This window comes from Octodon degus, unplaced genomic scaffold (assembly GCF_000260255.1).
Source record: "Octodon degus isolate 3935 unplaced genomic scaffold, OctDeg1.0 scaffold00094, whole genome shotgun sequence".
Classification (NCBI taxonomy): Eukaryota; Metazoa; Chordata; class Mammalia; order Rodentia; family Octodontidae; genus Octodon; species Octodon degus.
In genome coordinates this window covers 7,849,871-7,864,089 of record NW_004524670.1, presented here as the reverse complement: position 1 = coordinate 7,864,089, position 14,219 = coordinate 7,849,871, and the positions used below count along the sequence as shown (strand labels likewise).

The window sequence follows — 14,219 nt, the reverse complement described above, 5'->3', positions numbered from 1 at the left end:
TGTGTTAATTATTGAAACTGTCCTACCAATTTGATTTGAAACTATCTCATTGCTATTTGTTTATCAATAAAATTATGGGAGAAAAAAATAAATAAATAAAAAATAAAAAGACCAATTTAATGACAGATTACCTATCTACTCTGGGTTCAATTCCCAGTATTCCAAAGCAAACCAAACACAAAATAAAACAACTTAATTTTAAGCACATTAAAACCTAAAAAAGGGTCCAACAGCAAGTACTTGGAAAATGGATAGTGACAGCGTCCTTCATTCAAAAATGTCTGCAATAATCCAGCATTATTGTCAGCCCTGAGCTGACAGAGACAATGCTTGCTGGTACTTTCCATGATTTTTATTGTTATTTTGTAATACAAGTGCTTAAAACATTTTCATGTATTGTTCAACTAAATGACAGTCCCTACAGCTTGTAACTCAAAATGGTGGTGAAATACTCATTAGTCACCTGCTATAAGTTCTCTAGAATGTGCTGGCACATGGAGTTTATAAAAGCAAACAGAGCTTTGTTAAGCTGTTGGTCACACAATGTACAGCCTCACGCAAGGACACTGTCATTGGGAAAACAGCATAGATGGTGTGTTTCACGTACATGGAGAAACTGGTTTCTGAAAACCCAGCTTTTCAAGGAATGCTCTTTAGAGCCATGTTAATGTGTTTCCTACTGTTATAACAACGACGTGTGAGTCACATACATGGTTTCGAGACTCCTAAGCTGAATCTGCGAGGCTGCTGATGTAATCAGAAATAACCTCTGGGTCTTTGAGACTAGAAGATTGAGGAGCAGGGCTGCCAAGCGATGCAACTGCTCCTCTCCATGAATGCTATCACCAGCATTCCAGCACTCCCAGCACGTAGATCTCTTTGGGAAATTATTCATTAAACATCATTTTCATTTGAAAAAATGTCCTCACTACCAAAGTAAACTATTTCTGGAATTCAGCCCCCGAGCCTATCTTGAATCTCATAGTGTGGAAATAGTTCATGATGAAAAAAAGAATGCAGCTTGAGTGTCAGACAGGTTTGTGTTTGAATTTGTGCTCTTCTACCTCCCGGATGGTTTCAGAGCAGTGCCATCTCTGAATCTCTTCTCTAATCTGGAAAACCAGGCAATTGTTCCTATCTCATGGTGCTAGGAGAATAAAGCTAGATAGGCGTAGACCAGCATCTGGAAAAGCCACAGGGTACAACAGGGCTACGTGGGTGTTTTGACCCTGGTTTGCCATTAGAGGCCCTCACGTAACTCATCTTCTGGATCTTGATCTGTGCGTGGCCAAGAAAAGAATTTACTCTAGCTCTCAGCCCTCCTGGCCCTGCTCCTCCTTCTCATCCCTAACTAGGGGATTCACGCAATCTTCCAGGTACCCACTGCAGCAAGGAGACACTAGCACGAGGGAGAGGAGGTATCGGCCTAGATCCCACAGAACAAGAGCAATCTGTCCTGTGGGATGGTATTGGGTGCCAGCTTCTAAGCCTGATGCAGTAGGCATCTGTGAGAGAACATTGACCTTCAGAATAGGTCAAGGATGTCAGCTTACAGGGGAAGATTATAGAAATGCTGGACTCTACACAGAAGTGTTGATGGCTGGTGATACACAAGCTTTCTGAAAGGGTGGTGCCCCATTAGCCAGGAAAGAGGGACCAGTGAAAGCAAGGATTGGTCCTGTGACCTCTGTAGTCTTCCAGACAAAAAGTATTTCCATGTTCCCCACATATTTACAGCCTTACTTCAGCACTATTAGTCAGGGATTCTCCTCTGAGAGAGAAAAAAATTGAGACACAGAAGGCCTGAGTATCCTGCAAGTTTTCTGTGAAATCACCCCGGAGAAATAGCCACGTGCTGTCCCAGAGTGATAATTGTCTCACGTTTTAGACTTTTTTATTAATTGCATCATGAAATTGGATTCTACCATGAAGATCTGGAAAAAGGTAGCAAACATTATAAAGTCTTTTCATGAGTGAGTGTTTCTATCCCAAAGGAAGGAAGGGGAGAAACACAAAAAATGAAACACTGACATTCAAATGTTGTGGTGAGACTCAATATACAGTAGCTCTGTACTAAAAGTTTATTTTAAAAAGAAGCACAATCTTTAAGAAACAGTATCTTTATCTTATCAAGAGCTGATATCTAAGTGAGAAATAGCTTCCTCTTTTCCATATTAATAAATGGTTGTCATATTCTATGTACAGTGAATACTTTGCATTGATTATTCCCCTCCTTCCAGCAAAGCAGGTATTCTTTTGTTATAAATACCCTTTTGTTGGAGATGAAAACTAGGAAACTAGAAAAGATTAAGTAACTCACCCCAAACACTTGGCTTCTAAGTGGCAGAACCTCAACCTGGGAACATTCTAAAGCTAACATATTTTCCTTCCTTTTACCTACAACCTCCCAGAAACCAGACTAGCAGAGTATAAATATTAATTCTTTTTTTCATTTAACCATGGAAACAAGATATATGAGGCATGAATTATTACTCTAAATTCTCAAGTAAGGAAATTGAAGATCAAGATCCCTACAAGATGTTTTCGTGGCCACACAAGTAGTCAGGTGGAGAGTCAAGATTCAGAACTTGTCATTATTACAGCCTTAAAGCTGAACCAAGAAACCACAATGCTCGAGCCCAGAATACAAGAGTTTTTTTCTTTATACCTCTGTACCTGGCATTATAATTCTTGATGACGGAAAGATGGAGGTCAGTACACATTTTAGTTTTCAGTGTTTTATAATATTAAATTTGTAGCAAATAACATCCCATTTATTGCTTTAAAAAAAAGTCCCTCAGTTATAATCAATGTATTTTAAGACTCAGTAGCAAGACACAGCCACACATAAGAGGCATTTTCAAGACCCCTGTCATGTGCAATAAGCACAAAGTAAAAAATAGATCACTGTCTTCACAGTACTAACTGAGTCCTTCAAATACTTTCCCAATATTGACGGGAAAAGAGAGCTTTTTAAATCTCAGGGGTTTCCTACTAATAGTTCCCTCAAAACACAACTACCTGTAACTTTACCTGCTTGGGGAGGTGGGGGTTCCTACAGCTCTGTGACCACAACACAGCTGATTGAAGAGAACCTTTGACAACTCCAGATCCTTCTCCATCACAAGCCTGGATAGCCGTGTGTTCTGAGCAACTTCAGCTGCAGCTGACACCACATAATGACGGAGCACAAGCAGGTGCCTTGATGTCATCGCAAGGGCGGACACCTGCACAGCACTCTCTCCAGACTTCCCTTGGAACAGCTTGATTCCCCTGGGAGACTGCCTCCCACAGTGGTCTACAGACCTGGATCTCCATCACTCCTGTGGGCTGGAAGAGCCACCAAAGGAGGGTCCTCAGAGTGGTGACAGAAGTGCATCTTATGTGTTTGGCTTCCCAAGTGCATAGAAGGACTGAAAACAAGCAATCTGGTGCAATGACTGCCCATGAGCAGATTCTAGTTGACTGGGCCAGGCCCAGAAGAGCTATGATCTAACCTCTGCTTCAAGGAGAATACAAACAAATGTAAACAATCAGTTTCCAAGGGCAGTTTCCAAGGCCCTGTGTCCTGTCCCCTCTGCATTGTAATGTATGTCTCAGTATCCTGGCAACTGCTGAGGACAGACTCTCTTCAAGATGACCAGCACCAATTGCAATCTCAGTAGAAGGCAGGGTGTGTTTATGCGCATCTTATTGCAATTAACAAGACTTTACTGTTTCCAGTACCTCACTCAGTACTAACGATTATATTGAAAGGCAAGTTTTTGTTATGCTAGGAGGTTAAGCTCAAAGCCTTCATACCGAGCTATATCTCCAGCTCATTTTTTTTGGGGGGGTTGCATTTTTGTGGTTTTACTGAAGCACAGATAAACATGCACCCTGGCTGTCTACTCATTTTCTTCACTGCACAGCCTCGCATTGGGATTGGTGACTCGGATGGATAGCCGGGCTGCTCTTTCCACAATGTCCTTGTAGTTCTTAGAGGAAACGTTCTGAGCAATCTCTGCACAGTAAGACTTGTTGCACAACAGCAGCACCTCCTGCTCCTTAACAGTGTGCACCAGAAATTTCCGGAAGCCAGTGGGCAGCATGTGCTTTGTCTTTCTGTTATTTCCATATCCTATGTTGGGCATCAAGATCTGGCCCTTGAACCTCCTCTGTACCCTGTTGTTGATGCTTCTGAGATTCTGCCAGTTGCACTTAATTTTGACATATTGGTCTGACTGGTACCAGATGAACTTCTTAGTCGTCTTTTTGATGATCTTGGGCTTCACGATGGGTCTGAGGGCCACCATGGTGCCAAGTTGGAGATGGCTGTCACCTCTCCAGCTCTTTTTGGCTTTCATTTTAAGACAGGATCACAGTCAGTCACTTGTCCAAGCTCGGCTTGAATTTATAGTAGTCCTGCCTCAGCTTCCTAGAATGCTGGGGTTGTAGGCATGTGCTGTACATCCAGCTTAATTTTTTGCTTTTTCTTTTTTTAATTTTTATTTTAAAGAAAATCAAAAAATAGCATGACTGCACATTTGTTATAATAAACTCACTACAACACACACACACAAAAAAAAGAAAATCAAAAAACAAAACAACAAAAACAGTAAAAAAAAGATACAGAATTTTAAAACAAGATGATAGGAAATTAACAATGGTTGTTATACTGCATATTGTTAGCTTCAAAGTAGTTGCTCGGGTTACCAAATATAGTCATGAAAGATCTATCTATCAAACAAGCATTAACTGTTGCTTTAAGTAAACCAATAGAAATCAGTAGCGAAATTATCTTACCCCTTTTTCTTTTCTACTTTTCCCCCTGCCAGTTGTACTTTTCTTTTCAAAAGAAGATAAACATAACAATGAAACAGAGATTCGAAACAAGTCATTAGGAGAGTTGCTGTACTTGGTACATTGTATATTATTGTCTTCCTGATAGCTGTTCTTATGTCAGAGATGAATGCACTACAGTTAGCTTCAGGATTGGAGTTAGACACTAGATCCACCGACTATTAGAATATCTTCATCTTCTGCTTCATCATTAAATGAAAATATCAATATAATAGGAACATAAATGACTTAAGGGTTGGAACTTAAATGAGTAAATAAGTGCACCTATTTATGTATTCATAAACACACACCCAGCATCTGTTCCTAAAGTAGTCTCTCATTTTTAAAAAAATAGTTTTTTTCTTTTTTTTTTAAATACAGAGTCTCACTATGCAGTTCGGTTTCGTGGTGATCCTCCTGTTTTCAGCCTCCCTAGTGCTGGGATTACAGGCATGCGCCACCACACCCCAATTCCATTGCCACTCAGGGCACCCGGGGGGGCGGGGGGCAGTGCTGCATGCAGTGCCAAGGATCAAACTCTGGCCCCCGTGCTTACCTAAGTAAGTGCTTCGTCCACTGAACTATCTCCCCTGCCCTAGCTTTTGTTTTTTAAATGGAAGAAATATAATTATTCCACCATGGTTTCTGAATTGAGGCTAACTTGAGATGATGTCCTGACCTTGACCAGTTACTTACGGTCTCTGGCTATCAGCTCCTTTTCATGAAAATAGGAATAATGATTAAAATTTTCTAAGATTAGTATTAGAGCTCTACATAAGCAGTATAGGAAACTGCTCACTAATGCTGATACAAATGAAGCCAACTACTGCTTGTATGAGGTAGAGCGGGGGAACCCTCACCTTTCCAGGCTTCACATGAAGACTCCATGGGACCTGACAAAGGGAATCAGGTACTGCTCCCTGAAGCACACCGCTGTGTACCAAAATGTTGTGGGAGAATGTTTCCCTCCACTAACAGCACACTCCTTACCATCGTGCTAAACATGGGAATTGTGTGTACTCTGCAAAGTTGCCAAAGCTGATGCCTAGAACTCAACTTGGTGGTGCCCCTGTATGAAGCCATGGAAGGTCCTGGCACTGTTCAAGGTGCTGCCTGGGACCCGCCACAGGCTGCACCCCCACCCCACGCTAGGCCACGATTTAACCTCCACTTACCTCGAAGGGACAGTTCTTCCTCCTTCCCCCAAATCCCAGCCTCTTTCAATAAATTCCTTAAAGGACTGAAGGTGGGACTAGGTACTGGGATGTTTTCTAGTTGTCTGCTCCTTTAAACTTTTAATAATTCCCTCAAACAAAGGAAATAAGCTTCAGAGACATTTCTTCCAAGCTCTGATCACATGGCAAACACAAATTAATATTCAAATAAATTGTCCTGCAGGAACAAAAAGAAGGAAGAAAAGAAGGATAAATGAGTGACAAGAACAGAATGCTCCACTGCAAATACCTCCATGGCAAATACCTCAGTGGCTGTATAGCTACCATGCTGTCGCAGGGCTGTGTTCCCAGGACTGCTTCCTTTCCATGGCTTGAGCTGAGAAACTGCAATGGAGGGCTTTGTCATATCGATAGTGACCCAAGTTATTCAAAATGAACAGCAATTTGATCCTGAAACCTCATCAGGATCTTTGCTAACCTTCCTTACATTCTTAATGTACTTTGATTTGGCTCAAGAAAGGATATTTTGTCCATATTAGTGTGGGACAATATCTTTAATGTGAGTATCATAAATGAAATGTTAGCAGTTCCAAACCAAGACTATCTTAAAATAATAGACTATAATTACAGAGGATTTTCATTTCAGAAATACAAAGCTGGTTCAATACAAAAAAAAAAATTGGTACCTACATTACATCACTACTTTGGACAGTTACAGAAAAAAACTATCTCTATTAAATTTACTACATTGTTCAGATTAAAATGAAAACAACATAAAAGGACCAAGAGAGTGGGGTCTTAGAAGCTAATGAACATTAGAAGTCTAGTTCAAACAACTAAACACCAGGTACATTATCATTAAACTCAAGAGCAAAACACAAATGTCCACTACCATCTGTAATTATTTGGCATTATTCTAGAATTTTCAGTCAGTGAAATAAAGTATAAAGACATATACCCATTAAAAGGGAGATTTTGAAATTAGTCATTGTTTTGTTTCTTAACCTTGGAGGGGAAGACTAAAAACCTAGATTTTGTAAAGGCTACAGATTACAAATAAGTGCACAACAGGGCTGGCAAGATAGCTCAGCAGACTAAAGTTCCTGCTTAGGCAAGCACAGGGACCTGGCACCACATGCTGTGCCAGCCCTGCCCCTGGCAGGCATAGTGGCACATGCCTGAAATCCCAGCACCGGGAGGGCTGAAAGCAGGAGGATTACCATGAATCCAAAGTGCATAGTGAGATCCTGCAACCAAATACATTATTAAAAAAAAATATGTACATGACAATCATTAATTTTTATATAATCAGGACAAATAATTGAAATGTTAAAAGAAAACAATGAGTAAAGTCACTGTAGACTGAAAAATGTAAACCATATAAAATAAATTCAGTAACACTGTGTGTAAAAATCTAAATTTACACAGACCTAAATGTAAGGCTATAACTGTATAACTCTTAGAAGAAAATATAGGAGTGAATGTTCATATTAAATGTTAATGACTTATCTATGGGCCCCCCAAAACACAAACAGAAGAACATACAGGTAAACTGAATGCCAAACCACAGAGCTGGGGTAAATGTGACTAGCAAGAGAAGCCCTTCCAGATCTGCGTACAAGGTGACCTTGGGAAGATCATGTGGGCTCCCTGTGGAAGAACACATTACAGTGAGGACAGCCTTAGAAAAGCTGGGCTACCATCTTGGCCCAAAGCCAAACAAGTGGAAACATGGCATTGATAGGGTTTCATGCTTCAGAGACAATCAAAGAAATCACAGGCTTTTAGCAGAAGAATAGACTGGGCCACTAGGCCATCCTGAGGACATACCACATGCACACCATGAGCAAGGGTGGGGGCGCGTGATAGAAATCTGATTAGAGTACAGTGGTGCTTTGGTTCACAAACCTAATTTATTCTATGCTTCTGGAAAAGATGACCATGTTTGTGTTTGTGTGGTGAAGGTTGGCTGTGGTGGTGTTTGTCACCCAATGAAAGTTGGTGAACAAAAACTTTTGACAAGGGCTTGTTTGTGAACCAAATTGTTTGCTAACAAAAGCGTATGTGAACTGACATACCACTGCATCTCCAACATTGCCTTTAAATGGAAGTTTACATCGGGTCCTCTTCCTCTGGCTTTTGCTGGATTCAGTAGGTGAAGTTCACATTAAGATAATTTACGAATTTGGACAGTGTGGTCCAGTAGGCAATATCTACTTGATAGACAAATCTCAGCTCTGACACAAGGACCATGGTTCTGAATGACATATTTAACAAACCTGAACATCGCTGTGAATTTCACCAAAGTGGGGACAGTTCCTGGGTTATGTAGGACTATGGCATCTATGAAAGAGCCTGGCTCAGACTGCACAGTGATGGGTGCAGGTATCCACTCTCCCGCTCTTCAGTGGCACTGTCCCAGCCCACAGCCCTACAACAGTCTTCCTTGGATGTCTATGTGCTTTTTGCAGTTAAAATCTGCAGATTTGTATTCATTTTTCCCTAGGAAACTAGAAAGAGATCATCACATCCACTGCTTTTCTTAATCTATTGCTTTATCCAGCTATAACATTTTTCTCTGCCTTTCTCTGGACATTATGCCTAAATTAATGTGTATCTAGCAAGCTCAAACCTACCTTTCCAACCCAAGTGACACTTGCATGAGCACAAAGGCATTGCTGAAAGACGAATTCCTTTCTTCCAAGGGTTCCAGCAGCTAACACTCCTGGCGTCTTACCACTAAAATGCCCAATCTCTCCTCTAGTAGTGGCTTTAAGGATGATTCACACGCTCAATATCCGGGCTCAACTCCACTTTCAACATCTATCTGTCTATATTGGCTCCTAAAATGGGCATCAGATGACCAAGAGTGACTTTCTGCTTGATGCCAGCTAGCCTTCTTAATGTCTACCTTAGTTTGAAGAATATCCAACCCAAGCAAGGAATGATCTTTGCAGACAACAAGAGAATGAGTCAAGGCATAAAATACAACTGTACCCTGGTGAACTTCAGTCACCAGAATGGCATTTGCCATTCAACAAACATTTATCAAACTATGGCTGCAGACTGTCTTCATGTACCATCTTGCCAATTCCACAGTTACCCCATAAGCAAGGATTATCTCTTGTTTTTTAGAAAACTAAGCAGGCAAAAAATATTAGGTAACCACTTATTAACTCTCTAGTTCATTGTTGCCAAAAGTAAAGTCTGAACTGAGAACCTCAGAGTTATCACTCCTGCATCACTGTTTCTGCAATGTTATGAAATGTATTAATGAATCCTTCCTACAGTTACCTGAAAAGCCTTCTATTGAGGAGTATGAAATGTGGAATCTTTGAGCTGTTCTCTTTCCTAAGACAAGATGCCCCCCAGCCACCAACATATACACATTCTCCACTTCTGAGAGCTTATTCCTAAAATGTGGCATGATGGAAAGATGTCTCACATTTGTCCTGCACTATACTGGGTTCTGGTAATAAAGAAAAGGACAAAGACTAGGATATGGTCTTCACCAGCACCATAGCTTGAAGTCCTCCAGAGTAGCTGTCTGCTCTTGTTTTACCCAGCCCAATGCTCCAACAACTCTCAAGTCCTCCAGTTCACAGACCTGGCCTGACCATGCCCAAGTCAACGTGGCAGTGGTGCTTATAGTTGAGGATCATAATTCAACACTCACCCATTTCAGAGAGTACTGACCCAGCCCTGGGCACTGCTGTGAGTGGCTGCTGTCTCTTAATGCTGGCTCTCACCATAGTCAGTCCTGTGTTCCTTGACTTCTAGAACATAGTCTCATCTACAACAGAGTTCTGACATTTCAGATGTTCTATGCATTACTGAGACAACTCTCATCCCCAATGTAGATAAGTGCCTGGGCTGATACTGCCTCTTAGTTGGTGTCCTAAGGATGTGTTTTTTTAAATGATCTCCCTCTGTTCCCTGCCTTTGTGTCAATGCATGTGGCATTTCTTAAACTAGGAAGGTCCTGGATTGATCATGTAGATTGGAGGAACAGACTCCTGGCCTGGAGCTCCCCTCTACAGAGCAGGTCCCTGTAGGTATTTATTAGCATGTAATACAATAGACTGAATTCTGGTGGGGCTGATTCTCAAGGAAAAATTACACAGTAGGTTTTTTCTCATTTTCTGTTGTCTAGACTCCAGTCAGAGTGTGAACCCTTTGTCCCATTAGTTGTCCCCTCACCAGAGCAGAGCAGCCATAGTACACAGGGCAAGATAACTTATACACAAGGTCCCACAGCCTGGTAGGTGCTTTTCATTCTTTCCATGTTCCATCAAGATTGAATTTACCTCACCTCCTTGTCAGTTTCCCATCCAAGACCCCTTGCTGGGGTCAGGGGCCCAAGCAAGTCTTTATTCCTGTCTGGTGTAATTACCACTACTTTATTATATAAAGAAGTTTCCTATTTGTTATGAAATGGAGCCAATGCTAAGAACAAGAGACGTTTGTTTATTTGTTTGTTTCAGTGTCCTTTCTGGCTCATCATCATATCATTTCGCATTTTTCAACTTAGCATTCATCTATCTTTTAGGAAGGAACAAATATGATTTCTCATGAGTCTTGACTACAATAGCTTTCCCAAATGTCTTAGTTACCTTCTGTCATTGCTGAGACAAAATACTTAATGCTGGATCAGAGGAAAGAAGGAAGGAAGGACAGAGGGACAGAGGAAGGAGGGAGGGAGGGAGGGAAAGAAGGAAGGAGAGATGGAGGGAGGAAGGAAAGGAGGAAGAGAGGGAGGGAAGGAGGGAGGGAGGGAGGGAGGGAGGGAGGGAGGGAGGAATTCCGAGTTTGCTCACAGTTTGTGGACTTTTCCAATAATTAGCTGGCTCCAAGGTAAAGTGGCAAGGCACAGGGGCAGTAGTGTATGGTGTGACAGAAGATACAAAAGCAACAAGAGCAAAAGTGAGGAAGCAAGCCTCTTTTCAGTCTTTGATATTGTACGCAGGCTACCTACCTTAAGGAAGGTATAGCACTTACACCCCCCAAATCCCACCACTAGACAATGAACCAATCACAAACTACATTCAGGCATCTCCAAAAAGCCTGCTCCCCATGACCGCATGAGGCTTTGGGGGCACATCCAGATATAAAACATATCACCAAGTGACTCATTCCACATGTTAATCCTTTCCTGATTCACTTCTAGTGAAAGATCTGATTTTATCTGTTCTTTGGCAGCCACCACTTAGGCCAGCCTGTAAGCTAGGCCCTATGCTGGGATCCGGCAACAATCTATCACCAACTTCATCGATGCCATCATTATCACCAGTATCACTGCCTGTTACCTAGTACTTTCCAGGCTCATCCTCCAGCCAGGCATTGTCTAATCTGAACCAACTTCACTCTGTCACTCTGAGAGGTAGTCATGATTATGTCTTCATTTACAGTTCTGGACATTGGGCCTCAGTGGAGTGAAAGTAAGAAGTCAAAGTACACTTGAGCTTGAGAATTTCCAAGCGACAACTGAGTGGGAAAAGCAGACTGCCACATGACTAGAACCTGCGCCTGTGGATGATAAAGATGATCTGAAGATATTTTTCTATGCCAGGCCCTACTCCAAAGATACAACACAGATTTTTCCATAAACATAAAGCAAGTTACTCTGTGTAGATATTGTTGACCATGTGGCCCAAACAGCAGTACATGGAGCCAACGTAGACAGTAAGTGTACATTTTTTCTTCAAGACCCAGTTTATAACTGTGATGACCTATGGGCACCATGCAAATCTGTCTGGAACCTTTTAGTTGTTCTGCTGTCACTCGTTTTACCACAATAACTGTGCAAGTCACCATGGACAGGTTCCACTTTCCCCATGCCTCCTTTCACAGATTCATGTATCTGTGTCTCTTGTGGCATTAACTCAAAAGCTAGTTACTGAGCATCCTGTGCCTGATTCTGTCCAATTCAGAGAGGGACACAATGTTAATAAGGTCTAACTCTCTGGAAGCTCCGTCAAGGGTTCCAAACAACTCCATGAACCAACCCTAACTTATGGGGCTCAGAGTGTTCTCTCTGTGGAGCTGTGTCCAAAAGATTTGGAGCCCTTTCCTGGGCAGTCAGGATGGCTTCAGAGAGAACAGTCAAAGGGGTCAGGGTCCTCATAGAACGCCTCCAGGATAGGATAAAGGTCAGGGCTTTGTCTTGAGGACAAAGACATGCAGATGTAGAGCAGTTAGGAGCTGGCCAGACCACAGGAGTCTGAATTCCATTCCTGTCTTTCTCCTAGATAAAAGAGGAATTGAGAGACTCTCAGAACAGCATTGTTTAGAGGAACTGCAGAGCAGCATAATTTTTGGTTGGGAAGAGATCAAATAGGAGGGGGAAAAAAATAACACTGAGGGACAGCTTGTCTACCCTAGAGTGCCTATTGACACTACTCTAGGGGAAAACTTAATCCTATCTGAGAAATGAGGAAACAGACAGGATGCCTGGTTCCAGGTCCAGGTCTCTCCTTCTCCTTCCTCACCATGATACATTGGGCCTATTTGCTTTACTGCTCTGAGGATCCATTTCTTCTTGGATCTAAGATGGAAAAAATTAGGGCTTAGGGGAGGCAATAACTAAAAAACCACATTGGATGTCCCACAGGTTGTACCCTGGTAAAACAATGATATTTTGGGGGTTATTTCCTTGTTTGTGTAGTACGTGATGATCAAATCCCAAAATTATGGGATGGGGAGATATCTTAGTGGTCTATGAGCCTAACTAGCAAGGGCAAGGTCCTGGGTTCAATCCCCAGTACCAAATGCCATGACAGCCCCAGAACCCTGGGTATGCTGAACTGTGCATGCCTATCATCTCAGTGCTGGGGAGGTTGAAACAGGAAGATCACTATGAGTCTAAGCTGCACAGTGAGACCTTGTACCAAATAAATAAATAAAATAAAATAAACCCCTAGAACATCTTTTGACCCATTTCAAGATAGAAAGGGCAGCCACGAGCAAAATGTAATGCAGCAGAGTAAAGGCCAGGGCCTAAGGAAGGAAAATAGATCTGGGTCATAGCCAAGACATGTGGTGTGAACATGGTGTGAACTCAGTTATGTCACCTCATTGGTGTGAACTCAGTTATGTCACCTCATTGCCACCAGCTTCTCCAACTGCCAAATGAGAAGATCTTTTCAGTACTAAGACCCTGATTTTTATGAGGCTACAAGACAGGAAGAAGGTCATAGCTCCTTAGACGTAAGAGTCTACGGAGAAGAAAAAAATTGGAAGTCCCCAGCATAATTGATCCACCTTGCCCCACCCCTATTTGCATGATATGGGAATTTCTTTCTGTTTTATGCTGATAATGAATTCTTAAGAGAGGCTTACAGGAAAGCTGAGGACTCATTTTTACTTCACCTGAAGAGCAAAAACTCCCTATTCAGTGTCAAAGAGTTAATTGAACCTCCTCCCCCTGCTGAACTCACTGTGGGCCAGGATCCTTAAATCTTGCACTCATACGGCTTGTGCTCCCCTCGTGTCCTCTCCACTCTCCTTCTTCGAGCCATTGTCAGTAGAATCTAAAGAGCTGTTCCCCCTCCCGCCTTCCACAGCTACTCCCCCTCCTTCACTGGCTGCCTGGGGTCTTCCCTAACACCACCAAGATGCCTGTTCAAAACCTATGCTCCACAAACCTGAAAGCATGTAGGAGTTACCAACCCTTGGGGTGGTCATTAATCAATAGAGGAGGGGATTACTGACTCCAATTCCCAGGACAGAGATAAATCACTTTGAAGGACTTTGTATACAATTCTCACAAGATCGCAGCAGAACACAGCCTCCACTGCCCATGGTGATCAGCTAGATAGAGCACCCCTTGTGTTGGCTTCCCTCCTTCCCCATGTCCAAGTTTATTGATACTGTTCCCTGAGGTCATATCCAAAAAACTACTACTTACCCACAACCCTTATTGCAGACTGTTTTCTGAGGGGACCCTCACTTATGATAGCTCCTCCCTTAGCCTTTGAACAGTGCAATTCCACCTCTATCTGTTCTTTACATAGGGATTCTGCTTAAAGTTGCTATCAAACAAGTTTCAAATGATGGAAACAAAGGAGCGAGAAAGAGGTTGTGGGGGAGAGAGAAGGATAGAAGAAGGGAGAAGACAATAAAGGAAGGAAACAGAAGAAAGAAAGAAAGAAAGAAAGAAAGAAAGAAAGAAAGAAAGAAAGAAAGAAAGAAAGAAAGAAAGAAAGAAGGAAAGAAGGAAGGAAG

General features: G+C 42.1%; 1 pseudogene; it reads right to left on the bottom strand.

Moving 5' to 3' along the window:
- Positions 1 to 3,887: 3,887 nt before the first annotated feature.
- Positions 3,888 to 4,295, bottom strand: LOC101562489 (annotated as a pseudogene).
- Positions 4,296 to 14,219: the final 9,924 nt, after the last annotated feature.